General features: G+C 39.8%; 1 long non-coding RNA gene across 1 annotated transcript in view; it reads right to left on the bottom strand.

Moving 5' to 3' along the window:
• Positions 1-476: 476 nt before the first annotated feature.
• Positions 477-27,076, bottom strand: part of LOC118672681 — a 48,405-nt gene continuing 21,805 nt past the window's right edge. Inside the window, exon 3 of the long non-coding RNA XR_004973175.1 lies at positions 477-1,268. This is a non-coding gene — a long non-coding RNA (uncharacterized LOC118672681). The remainder of the gene's footprint in view (positions 1,269-27,076) is intronic.

Genomic DNA, 27,076 nt, shown 5'->3' with positions numbered 1-27,076 from the left:
TAAAAATATCCTGCTCTGCCAAATGCCTGAGGTCTTTTCAGGTTATTTTATGGCATCTGACATCTTTTTCCCCCTCTAATTCAACTTGAAATTGTTAAAAAGACATCTGTACGTGACACAGTCCTCATTCAGACACTTAGCTTAGTGAGGGTCATCATTTCGTGTTTCAGCTGAATCTCAATAGTGTGCGGCTCTTCCAAAAGAATTGTGTCTGGCGCATCACTTTCTTGTAGCAAGACAAACCTGTAATATTCCTTCCCATTCAATTAGACCTGAAACAAAGTCTGATACGGGGTTAATGGCTTTAGCCTCTTTAGATACTTTGAATGAACAAGAAGAACCTGAAAGATTTTTCTGGTAGGAATTAAATTTGAAACTCAAGATGATTCTCATATCTAAATGCATTGTAAAAGAGAATAAGACATTTTAAGAGAAGGCAATGGCTAGAATTTTTATTTTTGGTAATTGTTATACATTACACGTGTTTAACAAACTTAGTTCAGAATTGTAAAAAGGTGAGATCTTCATGTAGTGCCCTTAGAATAATGTATTCAATGCAACCTTTGAACCAATGAGGTTGATTAAAATTTTTAGAAGGAATAATGGGTAAAAAAAAAAAAAATAGAACGTGGGCCCAACAAAGCAGCATCCATTTTCCTAAGCAAGAACTGTATTTACACCTTGCTTCTCATTCACTACCCCTGTCGTCTATCATTTCCTCCTGCCCCATGCCAATGAGTGATTTACTTTCCAAATAATTACCCAGAAGACCCTGACTATGCCATACTGACAGGATGGATAGAAGGGACCAAAAATAATATTTAATGAGCATCATCTGATGGCATTTACTCCGTGTCTATCCTTTACCCCATGGAAACCTCAGAGCCTCCCAACAACCCTATGAGGCGGTGGGGGGGGGGGGGCGGTAGCACCTGGCATGGTCCAGATGTGAGAAGCAACTCTGCGTAAGCCTGGAGCAGAGAAAAGTCCTAAGTGGCTTGGGCACAGGAGACAAATGCACGGGTATGAGAGGATGAGATTGAAGAGGGAGCCAGAGGCAAACAGTCTAAGAGCCTACAGTACATGCACATGACTTAGAAGCTTCTCCAAAGACAATGAGAAATCATTTGGAGAGTTTGACGGTTGCATGAAGTTTTCAGATTTGCCTGTTTAAAATATAACTCCAGCTAAAATGTGTAGGGAAGAAAAACTGGTCGGGCCAAAAGAAACTGCTCGGCTCCAGGTTAGCATTTCAGGTCCGGCACAGTCTGCATGGAGAAACAATGACGTCAGTAAACAGGGAAAGGAGTTGATGGGTCTCAGGTATATTGGGAGAACATATCAATTCTTCAGGATGGTCTATATCCTTAGCGACTATTTACTTGTCTCTCTTCCACTACAAGCTTGGATTTTACTTGTGGTTGAATGTTAATAGCCACCACGGTTGCTGGCATAGCATAGCCTCTCACCAATGATTGAGCCAAGTCATGAAACAGCAGCCAGACAGACACAGGAGAATCAGCCTCATGAGACTGACAAATGGCAGGACCCTGCGCAGTGCCTGCAGTGCAACCTGGTCACCTGTGTACGTCCTCAGGTTACGGGATTAGCATTTTCACCAAGTGTGTTGTTTCCAGACTTAATTGTTTTAGTGGTAGGAATTGGAAACAAAATCTATTATGCCCAGATCTATTGATTTTGAGTTCGGACTAGAGCACAAAGAGGGGTGAGCCCCAAATATAATGTGCATCCTGAACTCTGCACACCATAACAATGGCCAAAGGCATGAAGTAACTAAAAGGCATTTGAGCAACTGTGCCGAAGTAGGGCTTCCAGTTTGTTCTGCCAGGAGATGAACTCCACCCCGGCAGCTGGATAGTGGAAGAAGAGTCTGTCCTGACAGCTGAAATTAATTCATTAGCATTTCAGATTCATGCCTAGTTAACTGTGAAAAATAATTTGAATAAGACAAAGGCAGAGGTGCATTTTGTTGAATTTGTTGAAGGGCTGACATATACCAATGGGAATCATTGTCATTTTCCCTTTAAAACTGAAAAAAAAACAACAACTTTGAACCACTTCTGCAAGTCATATTAATGTTCTTATTCTTTTTAAAAAAATATGTTTTTATTGATTTTAGAGAGGAAAAGAGAGGAAGAGACATAGAAACATCAATGATGAGAATCAATGATTGGCTGCCTCCTGCATGCCCCGTATTGGGGATCGAGTGTACAACCTGGGCATGTGCCCTGACGGGGAATCGAACCATGACCTCCTGGTTCCTGGGCCAATGTTCAACCACTGAAGTATGCTGGCCAGGCTGTTCTTACTGCTAAAAATAATACCCCTCAAAAGAATAACTGATTGAATCTAATTCAGCATTCACCGTTTTAAAACATTTTGAGTGTGTGCTGTACTTTGGAGACTATGCTCATGGTAGCCAACACAGGATTCCTGTCCCTTTTGTAGATGACAGATAACTGGAAGACAATATGTAAATTAATAATTACAACACGATGTAACAAAGTGATAACAGGAATGCCTACACGCTCAAGTGTCCCAGAAATCATGTCAAATCTGCTATAGTAACCCAGCCATTTGGCTATTCCTTTAACAGAGAATCCATCCCAAATAGAAACTATATCCTATAAAACGTAAAGTCTTTTCAATTCTATTATATAGTAACAAAACCTCCAGAAACTCTATCACGACCAAGTCACACTTTTTCTGTCCCTCGTCTGGCTTTCTGTCCTGTTCTGATGAGACAACAATGGCACAGCTGCCGCTCTCCCCTGTGCAGCGGGATGCAGCAAATGCGGAAAAGAGGACAATGTGACAGTAGTTCTAAGTGTTGGCTGAGCTCTGGGCAAAGCTGACATGTCCACTGGTATCAGATCTGACAAAAGCAGCGATGTAGCTCACGTCTGAACGAGGTGAGATGGGGGTGTATTGTGTGGAACATGAAACCACGCAAAGCAGTTCCTGCTCCCATCACAATGCCTAACGACCCAGCAGACACCAGCTCCATTCCCCGGCGAATAGCCGTTATTTCTGGCTCTGACCCCCAGATCATGTCCTGGTAGCATGCCTTCTGAAGTGGTTAATCTGCTATTTATGAAATTGTTTACAGGCTTACAATGTGCAAATGTGTACACAGATATGTAAACATATACATATTGGGGGGGGGAATTGAGAATTTCACATGGAATCTATAGCAGTAAAATGCTCTATATGATTGGAGAAAATAAATCCCTACTTCATAATTTGCTTTCTGGTTTTTGATTAGGTCATATATTTTTTTTCTTATGGCAAAAAGTAAAATGTCTAGAGGAAATTTATATATATCATGAGGAAGTATGTCTGCGTCATTCAAAAAGTTGTATTGTAAAAATAGTTTATTAATACCTCTTATTTTTGTTTTGTGCCCTGAGTTTAAGCACTTCTTTTTATTACTCAAGTAATGTTTGTTCAACAGCTCTTCCTTCGATTCTTTCATGACATTTAGGTCTTTCCTTATGGAACTGAACAATGAGCAGACAACTCAGAATGAAAGGAATAAAGAGGTGAGCTTCTGGAATTGAGTGAGCACCGTATTGTTTGCTGTGGACAGAGCTGCCTAATAAAGGTAAAATGCCAGGGAGGCTCTGGCGAACAGCTTCATTATTGAACGCAGAAGAGAAAAACAGGCTCAGTTTGAGGATTACAGTAGAGCTGCCGGTGGCCAGCAGGTGGTGAATGCCAGCCATTTCTCCTGTTTACATATCCCTTGAAAAAATGCTCTATCTCTCCATTAATTAATGATTTTTACGCTTGGCATTTATTCCCTTTTAAACTTAAGAATGTTTTGTATTACCCTAGCTGGTTTGGCTCAGTGGATATAGCGTCAGACTGCGGACCGTACGGTCCCAGGTTTGATTCCAGTCAAGGGCACATGCCTGGGTTGCAGGCTCGATCCCCAGTTGGGGGTGTGCAGGAGGCAGCCAATCAATGATTCTCTCTCATCATTGATGATTCTATCTCTCCCTCTCCCTTCCTCTCTGAAATAAAAAAATATATATTCTTTAAAAAACAATGTTTTGTATTGTTTGTTTGTTTTTTAATTTGGCCTGACAAAATACTTGCATGTAATATTTATATAAATGTATGTAATATATAATACGATGTAAAACTGTGTATATATTTACAAATGTACACATTTCAGATTTTTACCTTCTATTTTGCTGGTTTTATTTTTTTTCTTAGGAAGAAGTATTACAGAAGAATCCATGCTAGTGCCTGGGTCACATAGCATCTCCTGAAAGTGAATGAAGTACCATGGATAATATCGTCATCAAAAGAAAATCTGTGGTACAATTGCATCACTTTAGTCCTATTTTCTGCTCTAACTCGAACACATAGCAGTAAAAACTTTGCGTCTTCTAGAAATAAATCCTGGCGATTTTCATTTAATAGATTCTGCAATGAAAAATGCCCAGTGATGAGAAACAACACAGCGAGGCCTGCAGACCCACGCAGAAGGGTTGGCTGGATGAAGGGAGCTTTGTGGAGGCCAATCGGCTGATGCCTACGTGAGCTGAGAATGTTGCTCAAGGTACATGCTCTGCCCTATTTTCCTACCCTGTTGGACACGAAGACAGTGATTTTCCACCTTTCTCATCTCATGACACATAAACTAGTTACTAAAATTCTATGTTACACCAAAATATGTTATACTTTTTTTTCTGCTCTGGCAAAAAAACAAATAAAAAATGGGGATAATTTTGATTCATTCACACTGGACGGCTATTGTGGTATTGGCTGCTGTACACACAGTCCCCATATGCCTTCAATAGAGTTTCACTTAATTTCCTCATCTTACCTAAGAATGGCACATTCGTCATCATTAATGACCCAGGCTTGACACATTTCTGTAACTGAAGACCATCCTTTATTCCTCTTCCCTGCGATTTTACTAAATGCATTTTTTTCTCTTCTAGGATCCCATCCAAGATCCCACAGAATATAGAACTGTCATGGCTCTTTAGGCCCTGCTGGGCTGTGGCAGTTTCTTAAATTAAAAAAAAAAGTCCTTTCTTTTCTTTTGATGATCTTGGCAGTTTTGGAAAGTTTCTGTCAGGTATTGTGTAGAAAACCCCTCAACGGCGATGTGTATAAGGTCTCACTCATGGTCAGAGTAGGGTGGGAGAGATTTTGGAGTCGGACCCCAGAGGCCACTAGGGGCATGCTCCTCAGGGTGCAGGCCCAGCGCACGTGCCCACATGACTCGCCTATGGGGGAAGCACCTTTGGTCAGGTTTTCCCACCCTGCAGCTATTGTCCCCTTTCCATTCTGTGCTCTTTTTTAAAATATATATTTTTATGGATTTCAGAGAGGAATGAAGAGGGACAGAAAAAGAAACATCAATGATAAGAGAGAATCATCGATCAGCTGCCTCCTGCCCGCCCCACACTGGGGTTGGGCTCACAACCCAGTCATGTGCCCTGACTGTGAATTAAACCATGACCTCCTATCAGGGGTGGGAAAACTTTTTGACTCGAGGGCCACAATGGGTTCTTAAACTGGACCGGAGGGCCGGAACAAAAGCATGGATGGAGTGTTTGTGTGAACTAATATAAATTCAAAGTAAACATCATTACATAAAAGGGTACGGTCTTTTTTTTTTTAGTTTTAGTCTTTTCAAACGGGCCGGATCTGGCCCGCGGGCCATAGTTTGCTCACGGCTGTCCTAGTTCATAGGTCAACGCTCAACCACTGAGCAACACCAGCTGGGCCATTCTGGGTTCTTTGAAAGAAAATTGTTATGCACAACCCATGCCTAAGGAAACATGAACAAGAGTAAGTTGGACTTCATGAAAATTTAAAAGCTTGCTCTGTGTGAAAAACACTCTTACAAAAATAGACAAGCCACAGGATAGAAATAAGGAAATCACACACACACACTCACACACACACACACACACACAGAGAGAGAGAGAGAGAGAGAGAGAGAGAGAGAGAGAGAGAGAGAGAGAGATTAACCAACATGCTCCCCCAAATGTCTGCAGCAGCCTACAGCTATACTACAGGCGCCCTGTGCTGTGCTGAGGTGTGAGTGGGGCCCGAATTCTCTCCTCTTGGGATTAAAGCTCAGCCTCGGGGCACCTGTCTGGGGGCTGTGGCTTCCATATGTAGCTCCTCACCCGCTTTGAGCAAGGAATGCAGGCATCATAAAGGGTTCAAAAAAGAGGGAAATTAGATTTCAGAATGTAAATGTTTGTGTATGACATATTTTTATTATTTGAAAATTATATAATTGTGACAATATCTCCGGATACATGCAACCTCAACTCTAATTTCCAGCCAGTGGAAATGATGATAATTATAATGCGAATGACAGTCCAATCACCATTGTAAAACACCAGAGCGGCCTTTTTCTACCATCTCAAGCTTTTCGCTCCCCCCATCCCCCGCCCCCAATATCTAAGGATGTTTTGCTTCTCTTCTTGTTAACAACATAGATGTTTTTCTTGGCTGATGTGTAAATATTAAACCACAAAATGAGTGCAGATACCTTGTTAGCACTGGCGTATGGTATTATGTGACTAGCTCTTATTACCTGTGAAAATTGTTGACAATGGCATTGATTTCTGTCATTTCCTCTATTTATTCTCCTTTAATAGCCCCTACCCCAGACTTTACCTACTATTCTCAATGACAGTAATTTGTTTTGATCCCTTAAGCAAAACAAACAAAGAAAACCACAACAAAACACACACACACACAACACACACAAAAAACCCCCCAAAATGCACAAGAAAACATTGGACAGGATTCCTCGTGTCCTTTCTCTTTGACTATCCAGCTGTCACCCTTATCTCAGAGGACTGGTGATAGAATAAGATCACAAATTGCTTTTCATGATGCCAACCACACTTTTTCTAATATGCAGCAATTTCCACTGGTTATTACCAATTAACAATTTTCCACTCATATCCACACAAAAAACTTCTATCATCTCCTACTTATTTGCAGAAATAGGTTAACAAAAATTCTACCTTTACAAAATGCAATCTTTTTCTACCTTCCGTTATCATCTATCTCTTTACCCTATTAACCACAGTGCACTGTGAAAACAGAAATGGGAATCATTATGTTACTTTAAAAATATGTAGCTTTCATAATTCTAAAAAATATTTTATTTGATTTGTAATATAATTATGGGTGACAAAAACCAAACCCCACAGTGAAATTAAGATCCGGGAACTACATATTAAAATGTGGAGGGGATAGAAAAGTACATTTGATTGAACATCTATGCTAAGAAAGAAAAAGAGAATTTTATTCTGAGCTTCTTGGCTATCAAACACAAGAAGAAAATACACATACAAAGTACCGTATAGTTTTAATTATTTATAACCAAAAACGCACGCCCCTGTCATGGTGGGCTTGTCTGTCTTCCCATTTCTGAATTCTGATAAGATTGTGATGACTTACTTTGTATTCTGGACACCAAACTATGTATAAAAATGATCCATACCAACTATTTTGTTTATAAAATCACACCGACATTTTATGTGCATGATAATTCGTAAATAAACCTTCCATAAGCGTTGAACATGTAATGGAATCATAATCCTGTATGGTTAGCAATGTTAGGGAGAAGCTGACATATACTATCCAGGAGGCTAGTTCTGTAATGATTTAATGTTGAGGTGCCATGATGCATGTCTGAACACTGACATGTAACTATTTCTGCCGAGTCTGAAAGTACAGAGCAGTGATTTTCAACAGGTGTGCTGCAAGCATTTTTAAACCATGCAATACCTGACTATTTAGTCAGGGGCACTGACCAATTTGCTCTTAGACTGTAAAAAGAAAAATGACAACAGCCAACACAACAATAACTGGTATGAATGAATCCAAATTATACCTTTTTTTGGTCAAATCGGCAAAATATTACATATTTTGGTGTGTCACAGAATTTTAGTAATTAGTTTGTGTGTGCCTTGAGATGAAGAAGGTTTGAAAATTGTCGGTGTCAATGGTGACAGATAATTCAAAACAGAGAAGTCAAAGGAAATTTGATGGGAAGACTTATGTTTCCTTACATGAAAGAAGATATAGTGTAGATATACAGGGAAATCTCTCTATATAAAAGCCTGAGCAACTGTTACGACCGAACCACCTGTCAACCAGTTGCTATGACATGCACTGAACACCAGGGAGCAGACGATCAATGCAGGAGCTGCCCCCTGGTGGTCAGTGTGCTCTCACAGCCAACCTCCCACAGCCGGCCAACCTCCTGCGGTCTTGATCTGAACTGGGTGAGACAGCCCCAATTGCCAGCCAGGCCGAGGGACCCCACCTGTGCACACATTCGGGCACCAGACTTCTAGTACTCTTATAAAAATGTACCAGTTGAATACAGAAGCAGCTAGCATTCACCAACGGAAGGCAGGGTCCTTACACAGTGGTGAGTTGCAGTGATATGTGTAGAAATGAACATTTTTTTTCTTCTAAAAAATCTACTCTGGGAGTTTGACATATTTTCTTACAGCCATTGCTCCAATTTTTGTTTAATTTAGTTTGTTACACTGTGGGCTCTTTTAGACTTCTGGCATATGGAGCAATATTAATTTTTATTGCTCTCCCCACCTCTTTCCCAAATTCCTGGCCCTGAAGTGCAATTGGCAGAGAACCAAGAATCATGAGTTAATTTTAAAAGAAATGAAAATTTCTGAATTTCTGCCAATACCAGAATTTACAGAATTTCTGTAAATTCTGAATGAAGGACTGAGTGTTCCAATCTTCCAGCAATTTCTGCTCTGCCTCCTTCAATTGAAGGTTTTGGATTTGGGATGGAAATTCAGGGGAAATTCCTTTAGTAGGTACAAAGAAAAAAGCAGGAAAACTGTAGGAAGCCAGAAAAGAAATGTCTAAGAATTCCCAAGTGGGTCAAATACTGGCAAGAAATCAATTCCAGGCCTGAGGCTTCCCTTATCACACCTTGATCTCTTTCCCCCTCATTTATCTCTCTATATAAAAGCCTAATATGCAAATTGTCCCCACAGGTGTTCAACTGGGAGACCGATCGCTCCCTATGACCTGCGCTGACCACCAGGGGAAGCACAGAACAAAGGAAGGCCCCAGTCAGCAGCCAGAAGGCCCTGATTGGCCCTGATTGCCAGCCAGGCCTAGGGACGCTACCCATGCACAAATTTCATGCATCGGACCTCTAGTCAATAATAAATTTCTTTCACCTGGCTGGCGTGGCTCAGTGGTTGAGCGTCAACCTATGAACCAGGAAGTCACAGTTCAATTCCCTATCAGAGCATATGCATGGGGTTGCGGGCAGTATGGGGCATGCAGGAGGCAGCCAACCAATGATTTTCCATGGATGTTTCTATCTTTCTCTCCCTCTCCCTTCCTCTATGAAATCAACAAAAACATATAAATAAATGAAATAAATAAATTTCTTTCTATTTTGGGTTGATCTCAGTTAGGTTATTCGGTTAATAACTGTGATCACTATGATGTAATTTATGCCAACACTGTGGCTTCCTGGTGCTCCACAGCCAGTGCATCGCTGGCCCTCTCTGTTCTCTCTGAGGCCTTGGTAACATCATGGACACCTTTACTGGAATTTAAAAAACAAAACTAAACAAAGAAAAGCTGGCAACGACAGAGCTTATCTGTATTATGTAGGCGTTTCCATTAGGATTTTAGGATTTGAAATGTTTTGTATTACATCTCAAACTCAAAGGATGGCATCTGGTGGGACCATCCTGGGACTCACAGGTGATGGGTTTTTACTTTTGATCTCCTCAGGCCTACATCTCACAGTCCCAACAAAAGCAAGAAACCTCTTTATGAGACAGTAAGACTTTTTCAATACAATAAAGACTGATCTCACCTAAACAGATAAGATATTCTAGGCCATCATCATTTTACAGATGACAGACTCCAAACATTCTTTGACATTTACATCAATGATCATGCTTATTCTTGTTCTATTGTACTAAAATATGTTGACAGTAGGGGCACAAGTATTGTAATTGAATGTCTTTGCATTCATAAATATACTAACAAGATCTGCTAACCCTCCTTTGTTCCATTGTGTTGATGATTTACAAGAAATCGCAGCCTGGCAGGCATACTATGGGTAGATGGAGGCCTAGGGCAATTTTCTCATGGATGTTTAGATGAACAAGGCCTGCTCTGTTTGACCATCAAGAATTGTATAATTGATCAGCCCCTGCACTTTTAACTCAATGGAATACACTTAATGTGAAGTGACCTTTGATCTAGATTTCCAGTTCCTCAAGAACTTGCTTTAAAAAAAAAAACAACAAAAAAAAACCCGGCAGTGCACTCGGTGGTCCGGGATCTGTCTCCAGCTTCCAGTGTTTGGACGAACAGACCCAGGGACACCCCTTCTTCCAGCCTCCGGCCTCTCTCCTGCCTCTCATCCAGTCACCACCTTCAGAACCTCCTCCCAGACCAGCCAACACACCGGGTTTTTTCTACCTTAAACTCCTTATTGCCAACAGCCATGAGCTCCCAAATTCCTCAGAATTAGTCCACTGAAGTGGAGGCTGCGGTCAATCGCCTGGCCATCCTGCATCTGCAGCCTTGCACACCTACCTCTCTCTGGGCTACTGTTTCAACCACGATGATGTGTCTCTTGGGAGCGTGGCCACTTCTTCCACCAGTTGGTGGAGAAGAAGCAACAGGGCGCTGAGCATCTCTTAAAGTTGCAAAACAAGCAAGGCAGCTGCATTCTCTTCCAGGACATGCAGAAACCTTTCCAAGACAAGTGGGGCAAAGCTCAGGGAGCCAGGGAAGCCGCCCTGGCCTTTAAGAGGAGCCTGAACCAGGTCCTTTTGGAGCTGCATGCCCTGGGTTCTACCTGTGCAGACCCTCATCTCTGCGACTTCCTGGAGAACCACTTCCTGGATGAGGAGGTCAAAGTGATCAAGAAGATGGGTGACCATCTAACTAACATCCGCAGGCTGGCTGCCCCCCAGGCTGGGTGGGCGAGTATCTCTTCGAAAGACTCCCCCTCAAGCACGACTAGGAGCCTTTGGAGCCCAGAGGCCACTCTGCATCCCACTGGCTTTTACCTGAGCCTCTTCCCAAAACTACCAGTCATTCTTTTAACCACCCTGGAGCCCTCTCCCATGCACTGGACTAAAGGAAACAATAAAGCTTTTTGCAGAAAAAAAACAAAAACAACAAACACAAAAACTAAACAGATTAATGAGTTCCTGTAGGTTTTACTAAGCAGCATGTTCTTGGTTGTAGAGATCTTTTCATAATGATTAAAACAAATGATGGTCCAACAAAAAAAAATAATGAAGCATACAAAAAATGAAATAAAAGGTGGCCTTAAACAATAATTCCTCATTTTGATGAGTATATTAGGTACAGGAATAGGAAAGAAGTATCCCTTCTATTAATATTTTAGTTCTACAGATTTCCATGGAAAGAACATTTTATCTGATCCTTTTTGAGTCATGTTGATTAAAGCTTATCATCATGTTACTTCTTAAAAGTATATTTATTTTATTGATTTCCAAGAGGAAGGGAGAGGGAGAGAGAGATAGAAATATCAATGAGAGAGAATCATTGATTGGCTGCCTCCTACACACCCCGCACTGGGGATTGAGCCCGAAACCCAGGTACGTGCCCTTGGCTGGAATCAAACCCAGGACCTTTCAGTCCGCAGGCCGACACTCTATCCACTGAGCCAAACCAGCTAGGGTGCATGTTACTTTTTTATTTGAAACATTTTCACATATTTCTGCTCAGTGCACCCTCTATTCTAGACACCACTTAACACCGTAATATATTAAATGAGAGAATGGTACATGAGTTACATATTCTAATTATCGGAACTACCAAAGAAATTTAAAAAACTACTCAAAATAGCAGTCATATGGAATTAAAATTCTATCTATGACCTTCCCAATATCTTGAAGTCATTATTTTTATGATTTACTATGTTTTATGTTAGTGAATCAAGTAATTCTATTATTTATTTTACTTTTTTGTTGCCCTTTTTCTCACTAACAAGCAAACTTTCACAGTATCTTACCAATTTATGCTGATTGTCTTCATTCCTAAACTTTCTACAATTTTGTTCGATCACTAAAAGCCTTCCTTCTTTTCCTTTGTTTCCTATAGATTTCTCCTCTTGCTCTATTTCTAGTGGAAAGCAAATTGGACCGCTTTGTTATTTCTATTAATTTTCTTAATGACAATGGGAACATTACATATTTATTTGAGGCTGAATGAAACTATTAATATGTAGCAAAATACTGTTTTGCAAAATTTAACACCTGGACAAGTAATTTTACACATAAGTTTATACCATGGAACTTTTTCTCAAAAGCATTTTTCTCCTGTGGACTACCCTACATAACACAGTAACTGAGTTTTAAGTAATTGGTTTGGGAGCCATAAAGAAGAAAATTTACACCAAATTTAAATTTTCTCATAATTATATCTTTCCTCAAAATTCTATTTCCTGTAGCTTTTCTAATGAAAATCATATTATTACACCAGGAATTAGCATTTCCATCTATACCTCTATAGCTTTCAAAATAAGCTCTTTAATATGGATTACACTTTCAATTTAACAAGATGACATGTTTAAGAAGAACAAATCCCAAATGCCATCTTCATTTTCCAACTTGGTCTTTATCAACGACGCATGTCAACATCTCAAATATTACCTAAAAATTACTTCAAATGAGTCTTTGCTACTCCACTATTTAGAAATCTACATTTACTGCTACACAAAAAAGGATCCATGTATATATGTAGGCAGATCTCACAATTCTAAGAAACTGCAACTACGAGACTCAGATGATCATCAATCAGTAATGAGTCATTAGTCTTAGTTAGCATCATCAATCAATATTACCAAGCCAATGTAACTAAGGTAGAGCTGTGATTAGCTTACTTATTTTTAACTCACTCCCTCTAGTAAGCTGGCTTTCAGCTCGAGAAATCTAGGTGAAGATGAAGAACTTACACGTTTGCAGCAGAATGTATCAGTAGTTTGGCCATTCATTGTTGAGTAACACATAAACTGCTTAATAATAAAATGTTCTTTATTTTACATATTTTATTATGTTTTTTTAAAAAAATTGATTTGAGAGAGAGAGGAAGGGAGATGGAGAGAGAGATAGAAACATGCATGAGAGTGAAACATCGATTGGCTGCCTCCTGCACACCCCCTACTGGAGATGGAGCCTGCAACCCGGCAGGTGCCCTGACCGGGAATCCAACCAGTGACCTCTCCTGGTTCTTAGGTTGATGCTCAACCACTGAGCACGCCGACCAGGGACAAATCCTATTTCTTAAATCAATCATTGCAAATGGTCAATTAATTTTTTTTTGCACTAGACTGTGTGTGGAACATTTATGATTTTGTGTGACCAGTTTTTCTTTATGTATCAAAACATCTTGTAGACACTCTTGCCAGGGGGGGCTGGGGGGTGGGGAATGATCCAGACTGAACTAATAGAAATCTTCACGGGGGTTTTAAAAAACTGGACATGGGAGGAAAGAGCTGTTTGTCTTTTTCCTTTAATTGGATGAAAATCCATAGGAAGTTTTAGCTCCGATCTCAGATCTGCGCTAACTCACAGAGTGAAAGGCTGGTGATATGGCAGAGAGAGAAGGAAGTTTAAGTCTCCGGTTCTGGTCCCCCTATGGCCAGCCACCTACCTGGCCTCTCCCTTTTTCTGATTTGGTGAATAAAATGTTCTCTCTCTGCAGTTAAGCCATTGTGAATAGCCTTTCTATCTCATGCAAAGAAATTATGCTCCAAAAACAATAAAAAGTCTTACACAAGGTGTTTTTGGCCTCTGCTCATAAAATCCCCTGCGCACACATTATATAATTGCAACCACTGACTCCCACAGTAGCCCTGTTATCTGGGAAGCCTATTCTTCACACAAACCCTGAAGTGAAATATGACGCGTTGATTTGGGGCTGACACTGAGGCTGGGCCACTGGATTAAACAGCGTTTATGAACCCGCTCCTCGGCCCGTGTCCCTCCACCACGAGTAAGGTAGTGATTTCCGCGGAGTTATAAATCAGCAAAGGTCCTGGCCAGCGTTCTCTGGGACAGCTTGATTGTCTTTCCCAGAGGATATATTGGCATTTTCATTGCGGAAACATTAACCATGGTTTCCAGGTGTCACTCTCCGCAGAAATGACTTCCCCCGCCAGACAGGGATTTACAGCCTCCTTGCTAATGTGTTAGCTTATGAACTGGGAGCTGAGTGCCCTCCCAGAGAGAATGCAGCCCGTGTGGCGAGTTCAGAGAGAGAGAGAGAGAGAGAGAGAGAGAGATAACATCTCCATGTCATAGCCACCGCCCTGTCCTGCAGAGCACATGGGGGAAAGGAAAGCTTCTCATATAAATCAATTTCCAGTCATGGTGTGCATCACTGGACAGGAGCGTGCGCATGTACAAAGACGCAGAGTCATTATCCATGCCCTAAGAGAGGAAGCAGGTACCACAGCCCAGAGCAGAACTGTGAAGGAGGGAGAGAGGGAGGAAGGAAGAGAGAGAGGAGGGCAGAGGGGGAGGAGACGGTGGGGGGGGGGGCGGGGGGAGCGAGAGAGAGACCGCAGTTATGTTTTTATCTTTGCTATAGAGATCATCACTATTATTTCCCAAGGGGGAAACCAGAGACTTCTATTCAAGAAAACTCCATACCCTAAAATGTACATGTGAAGACTGAGTAAGCCTTGTTTTATGAGATTTTATGACAGGGTAGGGTTAATCATGGGCAGCAAATCTTTTTATTTCTTGAACAAGTCTCACGCGTAAACACCCGCTCTGGGGAATGCCCTGTCTCAGAGCTGGGCAGGTCCGCACGATGGAGCTGCCGGTGCCTGGAAGGAGGAAGCGTGGGCAGTCACGTCCACGTGCTGCTTCACAGGAGTGTCAGCAGCATCAGAACGAGGGCTCCGAAAGCACCCGCACCAAAAGGCAATGGCAGCGACGCCCCGGAGGAGGGGGCCCCACAGGGCGATTACAGGTGTTATCAAGACAGGTGTTAGCGTAGCACAGCACTACATGTCAAATGTTGATGCACTGCAAAGCATCAGAGAGAGAGAGAGAGAAGAAAAAGGGGGAAGGGGCGGAGCTAAGTAGCTGGCACACCCTGCCTCATTTTCCACAGGCACAGCATCCAGGAGGCATGTGAGCTGGGAAGTCGCCTGCACTCCTTTACGGGGATGTTGGCGGTGTCTAAAGGGGCCTCAGCTTTTTAACAATTTTAAAAGGCTCCCTCGGAACCTTAATTAGCCAGGAATCCAAGGAGGAGCGATAGCCAGCCGAGTCTCTTTTCTTGAGTTAAAGTCAAACTAATTAAATTTCAGAAGGAAAACATCTCCTGCTAGCACCCTTAATCCGTCACCCTTGCTTAGCCAAACATAAATAAATAAATATGGAGACTGATGGGCTGAAAATAATATTAACAGGAACATTTATGGTGGCGAAACAGTGATGAAACAATTTTTCATTAAGGACATTTTTGAATTCCTCAGCTAACATTCAAAAAGCATATATAATTTTGCTTCTAAAGAATCCATTTTAGGTCAGGAATAACTCAAGGAATTCAGCAGTCTTTTTGTTAACATTAGTGTTTTTGCTGAATATTTTCTGCACAGATTTATTTAAATATACATAGCATATATAAAAGAGGTATTAATGTGTTCTGAAGCATTACACTTGTATGAACACACATGCAAACTCTAAACTGTTCTGCATTTCTTTAATGAAGGCCAGGATTAAAGATGATGGCTAGCATTCATATCTATATATATAAAACACTAAGTGACTGAACGACCAAACGACTGGTCGACCAGTTGCTATGATGCGCACTGATCACCAAAGGACAGACACTCAATGCGCAGGATTGGGCTCCCTCCTGTCTGGATTGGGCCTGCGGGGATAGGGCCGAAACCGGTTCTCCAACATCCCCCCAGGGGTCCCGGATTGGGAGAGGGCGCAGGCCAGGTCAAGGGAGCCCACCGATGCACGAATCCGTGTACTAGGCCTCTAGTTAGTTATAACATCCATAGAATATAAGACATGATAAGATAAATAGCTACACCATAAAATGCCAAGTAAAATTTTCTCAGAAAGTGAAATTCAAATTTTCTCAACGAACTGTTTTAAAGAAGCACTTGTTTTTTAAAAATGGAGATGCTACATTATTTATTTAACATTTGTACTTATACAATAAAGATCTATCAAAACTGCAAAATATTGTTTCTCTATGAGAGATCTTTGGCCATCATTTCCTTCCCGTTCTCACATTTCCTTTACAGAGAAATGTCAGGTCCTCCTGGGACTCAGCTCTTCTAAGCACTGCTGACCGGGCAGCAGGACACTGGACCCCACGCCACAGCCACAGTTGGGCCAATAAGGCCTGTTTTCTTATCAGTTAGGACTGTGGTTCAGACACGCTAGTTGTGATTCTGAACTAGAAACTATGAAAGGCACATTCATCTTTGCCAGGAAAAACAAAATCAATGACAGCGAGATGATCTTCAGAGAAACAGAAGAATGATCCAGGCATATGAATCCAACAGAAATTAGAGAGTGGTGGTGAGGGGAGAGATAAAGAAAGAAAAAGAATAGCACATTACTTTGTACAGTTCTTTAGGTCTGTCACTACCTTCCTTCTCTTGTTTCATGGCCTTCTGTTTGATACTCTTTTCTTTCCCTTCCTCCCTCCCTCCCCTCCGTTCACTATTCTATAAAATTACATATTATCTTGGTTTTTACATCCTTGTAATTTGTGCTGTTAAAAAATTAAGGACACATAGACAATGTTTTTGTTGTTGTAGTCACATACATAATTAGATTATAATTAGGTCATGGGAAGTAGTAGCTGAGTATGCAGAGTATCTAATTAGGAGGGAGTCTGTTCTCTTAACATGCTTCCCCATGGGGTCTACCTTTATCTCTATCTCCGTTGCCTCCATTCTCCTTTCTAGGACCCACTTCACACCAATTAGAATGTTTCCTTTATCTTCTAATCCATCATCAATACCATCCACTTTCTATACATTCCACTCTGTAAAAGTTTCCATGATTAATGGGAGGCATTTTAATCTGATCCCCAAATCAGTATATTCTCTCTTCCACTGTACTCAATCTACCATTAAACCTAACAGCTGGGCCATAATTTTCTTTAATAATAAATTTTTTCCTTTTATGTATGTCTGGTGACCCCCACAAGCACAGGAATTCCAATACTCAGCTGGTGAGAGATGAGAAAACATTGACCCTTGTTCTTTAGTCTAAAGTCTAATTCATGTTGCCAGCCCCAAAGGAATCTTTCTTCCTAATTGCTGAACCTGAACTATATGCTGGATGTAGGCACATGTCAATGATAAACTGTCTCATGTATTCTACTGACCCTGTCTTATACTCAGAATGACAGCCCTATGCCAAAACTTCTACCCCCTCCTCTTGGCTACCTTCTCCCCATCTTAGCTAAATAATTTCCTTTTCACAAATTAACTCCCTCCTAATTGGATACTCTACATACTCAGCCACTACTACCGATGACCTAATTATATTCTAATTATGTATGTGATGCTTCAGTTTTATTCTAATTATCTGAAATAAAAAAGTTCTGAGAGCCAAAATAAAATATTCTACATCTTTTAGTTCTCCACAATACTTAATATAATTCTCTGCTCAACTGAGTGCATGGTAGGTCCAATATCAAATAGTCCCAATGATAGATTAAGGCTACTTGCATCAATACTTTGCCTAAAAGCACTATTATTTCATGTTTATTTTAACTATGTTCGTGTAAGTTATAATCTCTTTTTGATAGGTCTCTTTTACTTTATATTTTCCCTCTATATTGTATTTTCTGTGTTTTTTTGTGTGTGTGTGCTCCTTTTCCTAGCCTAGCTTACCTTTTATCCACTGACCCCACTGCCTTTAATTTATTTTGCTCTTCTGTGTTCAGTGACATCTTAATTAATGGGCGCCACACTTTAAAGGAACCCACGGAACATGAATGATGAGATTCATTTAAGGTACCTAGCATCCCTAGTACCACTTTTTCAAGTAATTACGGTCCCTCACCCTTTTCCTGTAGGTCAGGTTATTGCCCAAACTTTCCAATCTAGACTAAATAACTCTGCAGATTGTTTTTTTCTACGTTTCATATTCTCTGCGCTATCTCCAATACCATAATCTATTTTTATTATATATGAAAAATTATTCACATCATTGTTTTCCCTCATGCAATGAGGAAACTGACATCTTTTTTCTACCTTTTTCCAAGCTTTCAAAGCTGTTAATATTTATTAATTTCCAATTACTATTTTTGTCAACTACTCTGCCCCCTACTTCTTCAATAAGACTGTCAAGATCTCTACTTCTACACCTGTCGGGCAGCAAACCAACCTGGTGTATAGGTTTCTAAAGTCTGATAAACTCAAGATGTTTCCTTGGCGTACAAGAAGACGGTGTTAGCATATCCCACGATTATTTTTACCTGAAATTAAACAAATGAATATTACCCTTTTTGATGGTTAATTTTATGTGCGACTTGACTAGGCCACAGAGTGCCCTGGACACTTGCCCAAACGTTATTCTGGGTGTGTCTGTGAGAGTGTTTCTTCCTAAGGTGAACACTTGAATCAGTAGACTACTTACCAGTAAAGCCCAGTGCCCTCCCAGCAGGGGGTGGGACTCCTCCAATCAGTAGAACATCTGAATACAACAGAAAAGCTGAGATGGAACATTGGTCTCTCTCTGTCTTCAGACGCAGAGGGAAATACCAGCTGGTCTTCGGTCTCCAGCCTGCAGACTTTCAGCTCTGCTAGGTCTCTGGCCTTCAGGCCTGCATATTCTTTTTGAGTGAACATTACCAGTATGCAGCCTCGAATTAATTTTATTTATAATAGCCAGGTGTTTAAGTCTATTGAGACATTGCTTTATTTCCAGTAGGCTTTGGAGCTAAATTATAGCTTGGATTTCACTCCACTGATTTTCAGTCTCAAGGACTTGAGTATGTTTTTTGGCTACACTGTGTTTTCATTACTTCTTTTATAAATTGAGATAAATTAGTATCTATCTCAGGTTATCATGATGATTATGATAATTATTAAGTAGAAGTGTAAAAAAGTGCTTAGGAAATAATGAGCACTCAATCAGTAATGCCTATCTATACTAATAAAAGGGTAATATGCTAATTAGACCGGATGTCTTCCAGATATCCTTTCAGACAAAGCCACAGTGGCGGGGGCCGAGGCAGAGGCAGTTGAGGCCATCAGGCCAGCCGGGGAGAGCAGTCAGGGGATCAGGCAGGCAGGCAGAGTGGTTAGGGCAGGCAGGCAGGTGAGTGGTTAGGAGCTAGCTGTCCTGGTTTGCAAGAAAGATCCCAGATTGGAGAGGGTGCAGGCTGGGCTAAGGAACCCCCTCCCCATTGTGCACGAATTTCATGCACCGGGCCTCTAGTTTATTATAATTTCCTTAAGACACAGTGGTATTTGTCTTTTTTAAAATAGATATTATTGACTGTTCTTTGGTTAAAGGTTGGTTAATGTCAACCATTCTTATATCAGAAGAGACTTAACTTCAACAAGGCTTAATTTTTAAGGATTTAAAATAAAATCCTTTAAAATAATTGCTAATTGCCCTAGCCAGTTTGGCTCAGTGGATAGAGTGTCAGTCTGCGGACTGAAGGGTCCTGGGTTCGTTTCTAGTCAAGGGCACATACCTGGGTTGCTGGCTCAATCCCCAGTGTAGGGCATGCAGGAGGCAACTAAGCAATGATTCTCTCTCATCATTGATGTTTCTCTCTCTCTTTCCCTTCCTCTCTGAAATCAATAAAAAAATAAAAAATAATTGCTAATTTATCTATCCAATATTCTACCATAAGGTATTGTATTAATGACAATATGCAAGGTAAATTAATTTAAGAGTAACATTCTATTAACACAGAGGTAAGTATTTTAATCACAGCTATAAAAAATGTACTAAACAACATCTATTCACCTTCTTCTCCTATAAAAACATTTAAGATACCAAGATAAGTTAGAAAAGATCCATGAATGGACATAATTCAACTTGTATGGGAAAAATAAAGACTATAAAGAGAAGTCTAAGGTAGTCCAAGGACCTTTCTCCCTCATGTCCGCATCATCAACCATCAGGATGATGGTTTGCTGCTTGTCCTGAATTTTTCCTCGGTGAGAAGTTTTTCTGGATCAGGTGTCCTTTCCTCATGCCCCAAACTCTGATGTGTGTCCCCTCCCTTCTCTGTCCCGAGGCTGCAATGATGATTGAGGTGCCAGAGGGAGGCACTCCCTCGATTAGAGCCAGCAAAGAGCTAAAGCATGGAGGCCCCCTCGTCCTCTTCCTTCTCCTCTCCCCTCCCTCTTCCGTCAACACTGCCCAAAAAGTCTACTTGTCCATATAAATATTTTCATCACTGTTTGGAGACCAGCTCAGGAGGGAATTACAAGATCATTTCCCCTGCAGCATTTGACAGACTGAGTTCTGAGTCTGTCTTCATATAGACAGTATCACCCATGATTTTTTATTTTCCTTCCTGCCTGACTCAGCTTTTTGAAGGATTAGTCAACATCAATGAGCACACACCTGTCAGGCTGTTGTCTTAAATTGTATCCCAACTTGAATCTATACCATGTCTCTAACAGTGGGGGGCAGGAGGTGGTGGCGACAGTCTTTTAGTAAGGAGTTATTAATAGCATCCATATTGCCACAACCTGTGAACAGTGAAAGTCTGTCTGGAAGAAATTCTCTATGATATTTGACATGATTGAGCTATCCCTCCTTCATTAAAACTCTTTCCTCATTCACTCTATGGCATTTTTCTCTTCTGATCTAATCCTTTCTCTTGATCATTTATTCTGCCTGTTGGTGAGCTCCTTTGCCCCTTAAAATGTGTACTTTTCAGGAGCCTGCCTTTGGCTTGCTGCTCACTTTTCTTGCTCATTCCAATTCCAATAACTAAGCTGCCTCTGTGCTTCCACAGGTATGCCTTTCTCTCACAAAACTGAACTAATACGTTGGCGTGGCTATATTTCTCGCTAGAATGCAAGCTTCTTTGGGACAGGGACTTCATTATACCCATCATTGTATCCTAACCACTTAGCATGTAATCTACACAGAGAGGGACAATCACTTTTGTTGAAGTGAATTGCAATGAACTAGTGTAGGGATAAGTCTGAATGAAAAAAAAAATCAACATTGAAAAACTTTCTATAGGAAAGAAATGCATTATTAAAAACTAAATCTATTTTGGGGAGAGAAAAGGTAACAGAATGGGAATAATCCAACTTTGCACATTCATGAGAGAGAAATAATAGACCAACCTAAGTGGGCAGAATCATTCTGATTCACGATAGTGAAATTGACTTAAATGCTTTTCATCTTGGTTCCTTTTCTCTCTAACTATACACTTCTTTCTTTAAATCACGCTAATGAATTAGGAATATATTTTTTTAAGTTGGGTTAAGCTATGATTTGAGTGTATGGAAATTTAACATTCTACAATTGCATATTTTCTGTCCATGCATTACAGGGTAAACAAAGTATTGGCTTGCAGCTAGAGCCTAACAGATCAGGTTGGCAACGGAAAACAATTTAGTGAATTTACGCAAGTAAATATAGCTAAGTTTTTGGGGGTGAAACTATGGAAAAACTGAACCAAACACTCATTTTATTGTTCAGAATATTTAATATTAAGTGCCCTTTAGATAAATAAGAATGCTAAGTTTATTCCTTTGCACGGACATAAATGAATGAATAAGCAAGCTCCCCCTACGTCTTAAGTGCCTTTCTGAAACTGCAGCATTTGCAGATAGAAATACATTTAAAAGACAGGGCTTCTGGCCTTCGTTATAAAAGAACTCAGTAAATTAACTGGCAGCACAGTGGGGTTTTATTATCAAGGAAAAAAATTAGTCCTACGTCTTTTTAAACACAATTTCAGAAACTGTGAGTTCACTAGAAGGCAAAATAAGAAATACATGTGGTTGTCAAAGAGAAGCATTTGTTAATTCTTGTTGGTTCCCTTCTATGTCCTTTCCTTTATTTTTCTCTCTCTTCTCTTGACACCGACTCATGCTATTTTGTACTTAGTACAAAGTGGCAGGAATATAGAGCACTGAAAAATAATATAGACATTGAAGTTTATTATTATTTTTAAATATAATTTTATTGATGTTAGAAAGGAAGGGAGAGGGTGATAGAGACAGAAACATCAATGATGAGAGAGAATCATGGTTTGGCTGCCTCCTGCACGCCCCCTACTGGGGTTCAAGCCTGCAACCTGGGCGTGTGCACAACTGGGAATCAAACCGTGACCTCCTGGTTCATAAGCCAACACTCAACCATTGAGCCACACCGGGCAAAGTTTATTATCTTTGATTAAAGGGATAATTAACCAGTATATGAACTGGTCAATTTATAGTCCTTCTCCATTCACCTCATTTACAAATTATTTCCTTCCCCAACCCAATTTTACTATCATCACCCCCTCTTCAACAATAAGGCAAAATATCTTTTTTTAAGGTGCTCATGATGCCTAGTAATAGCCTCCAGTTATAAGACCATCTTTAAAAATCTCTTCTGAAATGTTACTATATAGACACTCACGCCCACCCCAGACTTATTGAATCAAAATCTCAGAATTTAGCCATGTACACTTCAGGGCTCTTTAGAAATGACCTTGGTCACTCAGGTATATGAACGTTGCTGTCAATATTCATTTTACTCGTATGGAAACAACTCAAGTGCATGCAGGCCAAGTAATGAAAGCAAATGACTTCTGTAATCACAGAAAAATACCTCCCAATGTAATTTTGAAGCATAAGAATCTAGCAGTAATAGAATAGCCACTCCTAAGACACATGGACTCTGAATGAGAATGATTATGTGACTATATATTTTTTATTTATACATAATTAAATATTTTTTATTTATACACACTATCAGATTGACCCAATGAACAAATGTTTTGACCTGTTTTATACCCAGGTAAAAACAGAAGTTCAAAATACAAAAATTAAAAATTCCAGTTTCCCTCAGGGTAAATTATTCTTCTGTTTAACACTACATTTCATAAATATTTTCCAGTGTGATGTTGGTTTCAATTCATGTTCTTGTAAAGCATATCTATAATCATAAAAGCGTAATATGCTAAGTAGACTGGACGTCCTTCCGGACGACTGGGGCTGCAAGGGAAGCCCGGATTCTGGGTGCCTGCCAGCGGCCGGAGGGGAGCCGGGTCCCGGGTGCCAGAGGGAAGCTGGTGCCGGCAGCTGGGGGAATGAAGGCCTACTACTGCGTGAATTTTGGGCATCAGGCCTCTAGTGTATACATGATATTCTAAAAAATAATGGTGCATTAGTGTAGGAGGGCTGCTTTTGTGCCAAGAACAATATGGGAATCATTTGGCTGAATAAACTGGCCAAACAAGACATTAAAATCATGAATTGAGCAAAAGCAATTTTGGAAGAGTTTTTTTTTTAACATATTTTAGTGAATTATACATGACTGCAAGTATAATAATGTTTCTAATGTATAAAGAATGGTTGCAAACACTAAAATAAACCCCTCCTATGTATTCTATATAATACATAACATTACAATTGGGGAAAAAAAACCAAAAACAACCTCTTCAAGGTCACAGCTAGATTGTAATAAACAATTGTTAAGGAGTTCATTGAGGTATTTACCACTTTTTTCTGATTTCCAAGCAAGCAAAAACTTCATTAAACTAAAGGCAATTAATTTTAAAATGCTTCAAATTGCAACTAATGAGCCTACAAGATTCATTACCAGTGAAGGTCACAGAACGAACTAGATTCCTGAGTTTATCTTTATTTCTAGCTGCATGACTGGCTGAGTTGGGTACTGGGAGGTCTACCACGCAAGCCATCAATCACACTACCACCCAGAAAGAGGGCTGTGCCCAGGCACTCAAATAAAAACAGCGTCAGAGTTCATTGTTGGGACTACGTGCAACATGTTAAGCTCCATTTTCTTTTCCTAATGATTTCATTCTAATTCTGTGGAAAAGTTTACTTAAATATTGAGGTGTCCCATTCTTCCTAACATAAGACAGAGAATAAACATCTTCTATCTTAAGTAACATATTTATATGCTCTTTATAAAAGCCACTGGCGATATTAACCAAAGAACATATAAGCATAACCCATGGACACAGACAATAGCATGAGGAAGGTCTGGGGAGGGGCAGTGGTTGGATAGAGAGGGACAAAAGCGAAGAAAATGGGAGACATCTATAATACTGTCAATAACAAAATAAAATTTAAAAATATATTTTATTTTCATGAGTCAAGAAAGTACTAAAAGCAGCTTGTATCATGGATGGTGCACACAGAATGTGTCGTATTGAACTCAGTGAAAAGTGCTATGTAAGTAAGTGATCTTGTGGCCAAGATGGCATTGAGAATATTTACTAACCATATTTTGGGATGCATTGGTTTGTTCCCTCATTAATGTTTATATTCATTGGTTTCTCCATTCATTTTTGAACCATTATTTGTTCAATAGCTATAGAAGCATAAGTATTACATAGGGTGGTAGGAATAAAACATATTGCTCTCCTCTAATCTTTGGGGAGGACCATCTGCCATATCATGATTTCCCAGGAATGTGAGTGTGATCACATGATGCTCAACTGCTCACAAGCTGTGTGAGTTGACTCTCTACTGTTCTTTTCCATGTGTGCCTTGGTATGTTTCTAGCTATTAAACTTTTAATAGCTACTGATGTTTTATGCTTTTGGATTTTCATTAATTGAGTAAAAATCAAATGCAAAAACAAAATAAAGTAAAATAAGCTCCCCTCTGAAGAAATTTTGACAGTGGTGAATAAAGTTAGGTAAGCATTCCAAGTACAATAAAGTGCCATTACAGGTCTATCAATGAAGCCTTCGAGAGCCCAATGGGACCACTAATGAACATCTGATCAATGTAACTAATCCTTCTAAAAATGTGATCTTTAAAAATCGACTCCTCTTGTCTAGCTGAAGCATTGGTTTACTCTGACCTCCTAGGTCCTACCTTAAGGTGAGAGTCTACAAATTGCATGTGTGTGCACTCAATATTCTCCTCTTCACATTTTATACCGTGGTATTGGAAAGTTATAAGACTAGTTTAAAGCCTATTGAATAATATTGACAATCTATTATGAGTTTGAATTAAAGCATTAGAATTACTGACAGAAAGGAGGTGAAATACACAATAGTGTAAAGGGAGGAATTCTAAGAACTTGTGGCTTATTGGATGTTAATGTTGAAGGAAATGAAAGTTTCTCACTGAGATAATTAAATTCTATCATTTGAAATAAGGGAAACCGATGTGAAGAAAACTGGTATAATGAAGAAACCACTAAGCAGGATTTGAACCACGTTGATTTTTATATGCCTGGATGGTTCCTGACAGGGGTGTCCAAGCAATCCCATCAATATTTGGAGATGGGCTGATTTAATGGTACTTGTCATCATTTCCAGCTTTAATCAGAGGGAATGGACCTTAGTTTTATCTACTTCAAATAATAAATTTTTAATTGTGTATTTTTTTTTTGTCTCAGTGAGTACTGACTTTTCTTTAATTTAGAGTAACTTAAAAATTTCAATTTTAATATTTAAAATTCACAAAATATAATAAATTTAAAAGAAATATAAACTCACAATTTTTCAATGGAAAGTATTTATAATGCTTAAATTATTAAAACTTAAAATTGGACTATGATTTATTAGTACCCTGTGTTAACATATGGCCTGAAAAAGAGAATATTTAATGCATGAGAATCAGAGAAAGAAGAAAGCAAAGGGGGATCAATGGTGACGGAAGGAGACTTGCCTTGGGTGGTGAACACACAATACAATACATACATGATGTGTTGTAGAATTGTAAACCCGAGACCCATAAAATTCTACTAACTAATGTTAGCCCATAAATTCAATAAAAAGAAAAGAAAAGAATCAGAGAGAGGAGCAAAGACCAAGGAAGAATACTGGTGGCAAAGAAGCCGAAGAGAAAATAATTTCAAGAAATTAAGCGGTCAATGGTTTCAAATGCTTTATATGGGCCAAATAAGAATAGGATTTGAACAATTCAATGTATATTTGATCAAAGAGAAGGCCCTAGTTTTATTTAAATATTGCAAGGAGAAGCCACATTCCCAAATGTCCAGGGTATCCTGGAAGTGGGAAGCTGACCACACAGTAGAGAAAATGGCTGAAACAGAAGGCGATTATGGAGTAGTTAGAAAATTTCAGTCAGGTAATATGTTGCCATTTGCTATTTTCATTTTAAATATATTTTCAAACATCAATCGGCTTTTCAGTGAAAAGGAGGATCCAGTGAAAGGGAGAGGCTGTAAATGTAGGTGAGAAGAGAAAAACATAATTAAGCAGAATCTTAGAGTAAATGGAAGTGACCAAATAAGGACCCAAAGTAAAGAACAGAACCTTAAAGGGATATCAGAGAGAGAAACATGACAGATTTGTAGATATAGAGGGAAAATTTTTAAATATCATCTGCATAGGGAATTACCTTCTAAATCACATTTTGCATTCTTTAAAATATTTTATTGATTTTTTACAGAGAGGAAGGGAGAGAGATAGAGAGTTAGAAACATCGATCAGCTGCCTCCTGCACAACTCCTAATGGGGATGTGCCCACAACCCAGGTAGGTACATGCCCTTGACCTGAATCGAACCTGGGACCTTTCAGTCCGCAGGCCGACGCTCTATCCACTGAGCCAAACCGGTTTCGGCACATTTTGCATTTTTATTTGTCCATTAGACATGGCACGGAATTCAGAATAACTTAAGTTCAAATTCTAGCTCCTGCGTACTAGCTGAGTGGCTGAGAGCAAATAACAATGATGAAAAATGTGTTCTCTCTTTTGAAAGATTGAGACAATAACATATATCTTAAGTAGTTCCCGTGTTCATGAATTCAGAAAATGCTTGCAAAAATGTTTAGCAGCATGTGTGGCCAAGTCAACAGAGATCAGCGAGTGCCTGT

This window comes from Myotis myotis, unplaced genomic scaffold (assembly GCF_014108235.1).
Source record: "Myotis myotis isolate mMyoMyo1 unplaced genomic scaffold, mMyoMyo1.p scaffold_m19_p_18, whole genome shotgun sequence".
Taxonomy (NCBI): Eukaryota; Metazoa; Chordata; class Mammalia; order Chiroptera; family Vespertilionidae; genus Myotis; species Myotis myotis.
Note: the sequence above shows the minus strand (reverse complement) of the source record. Positions and strands in the feature narration are given on the sequence as shown.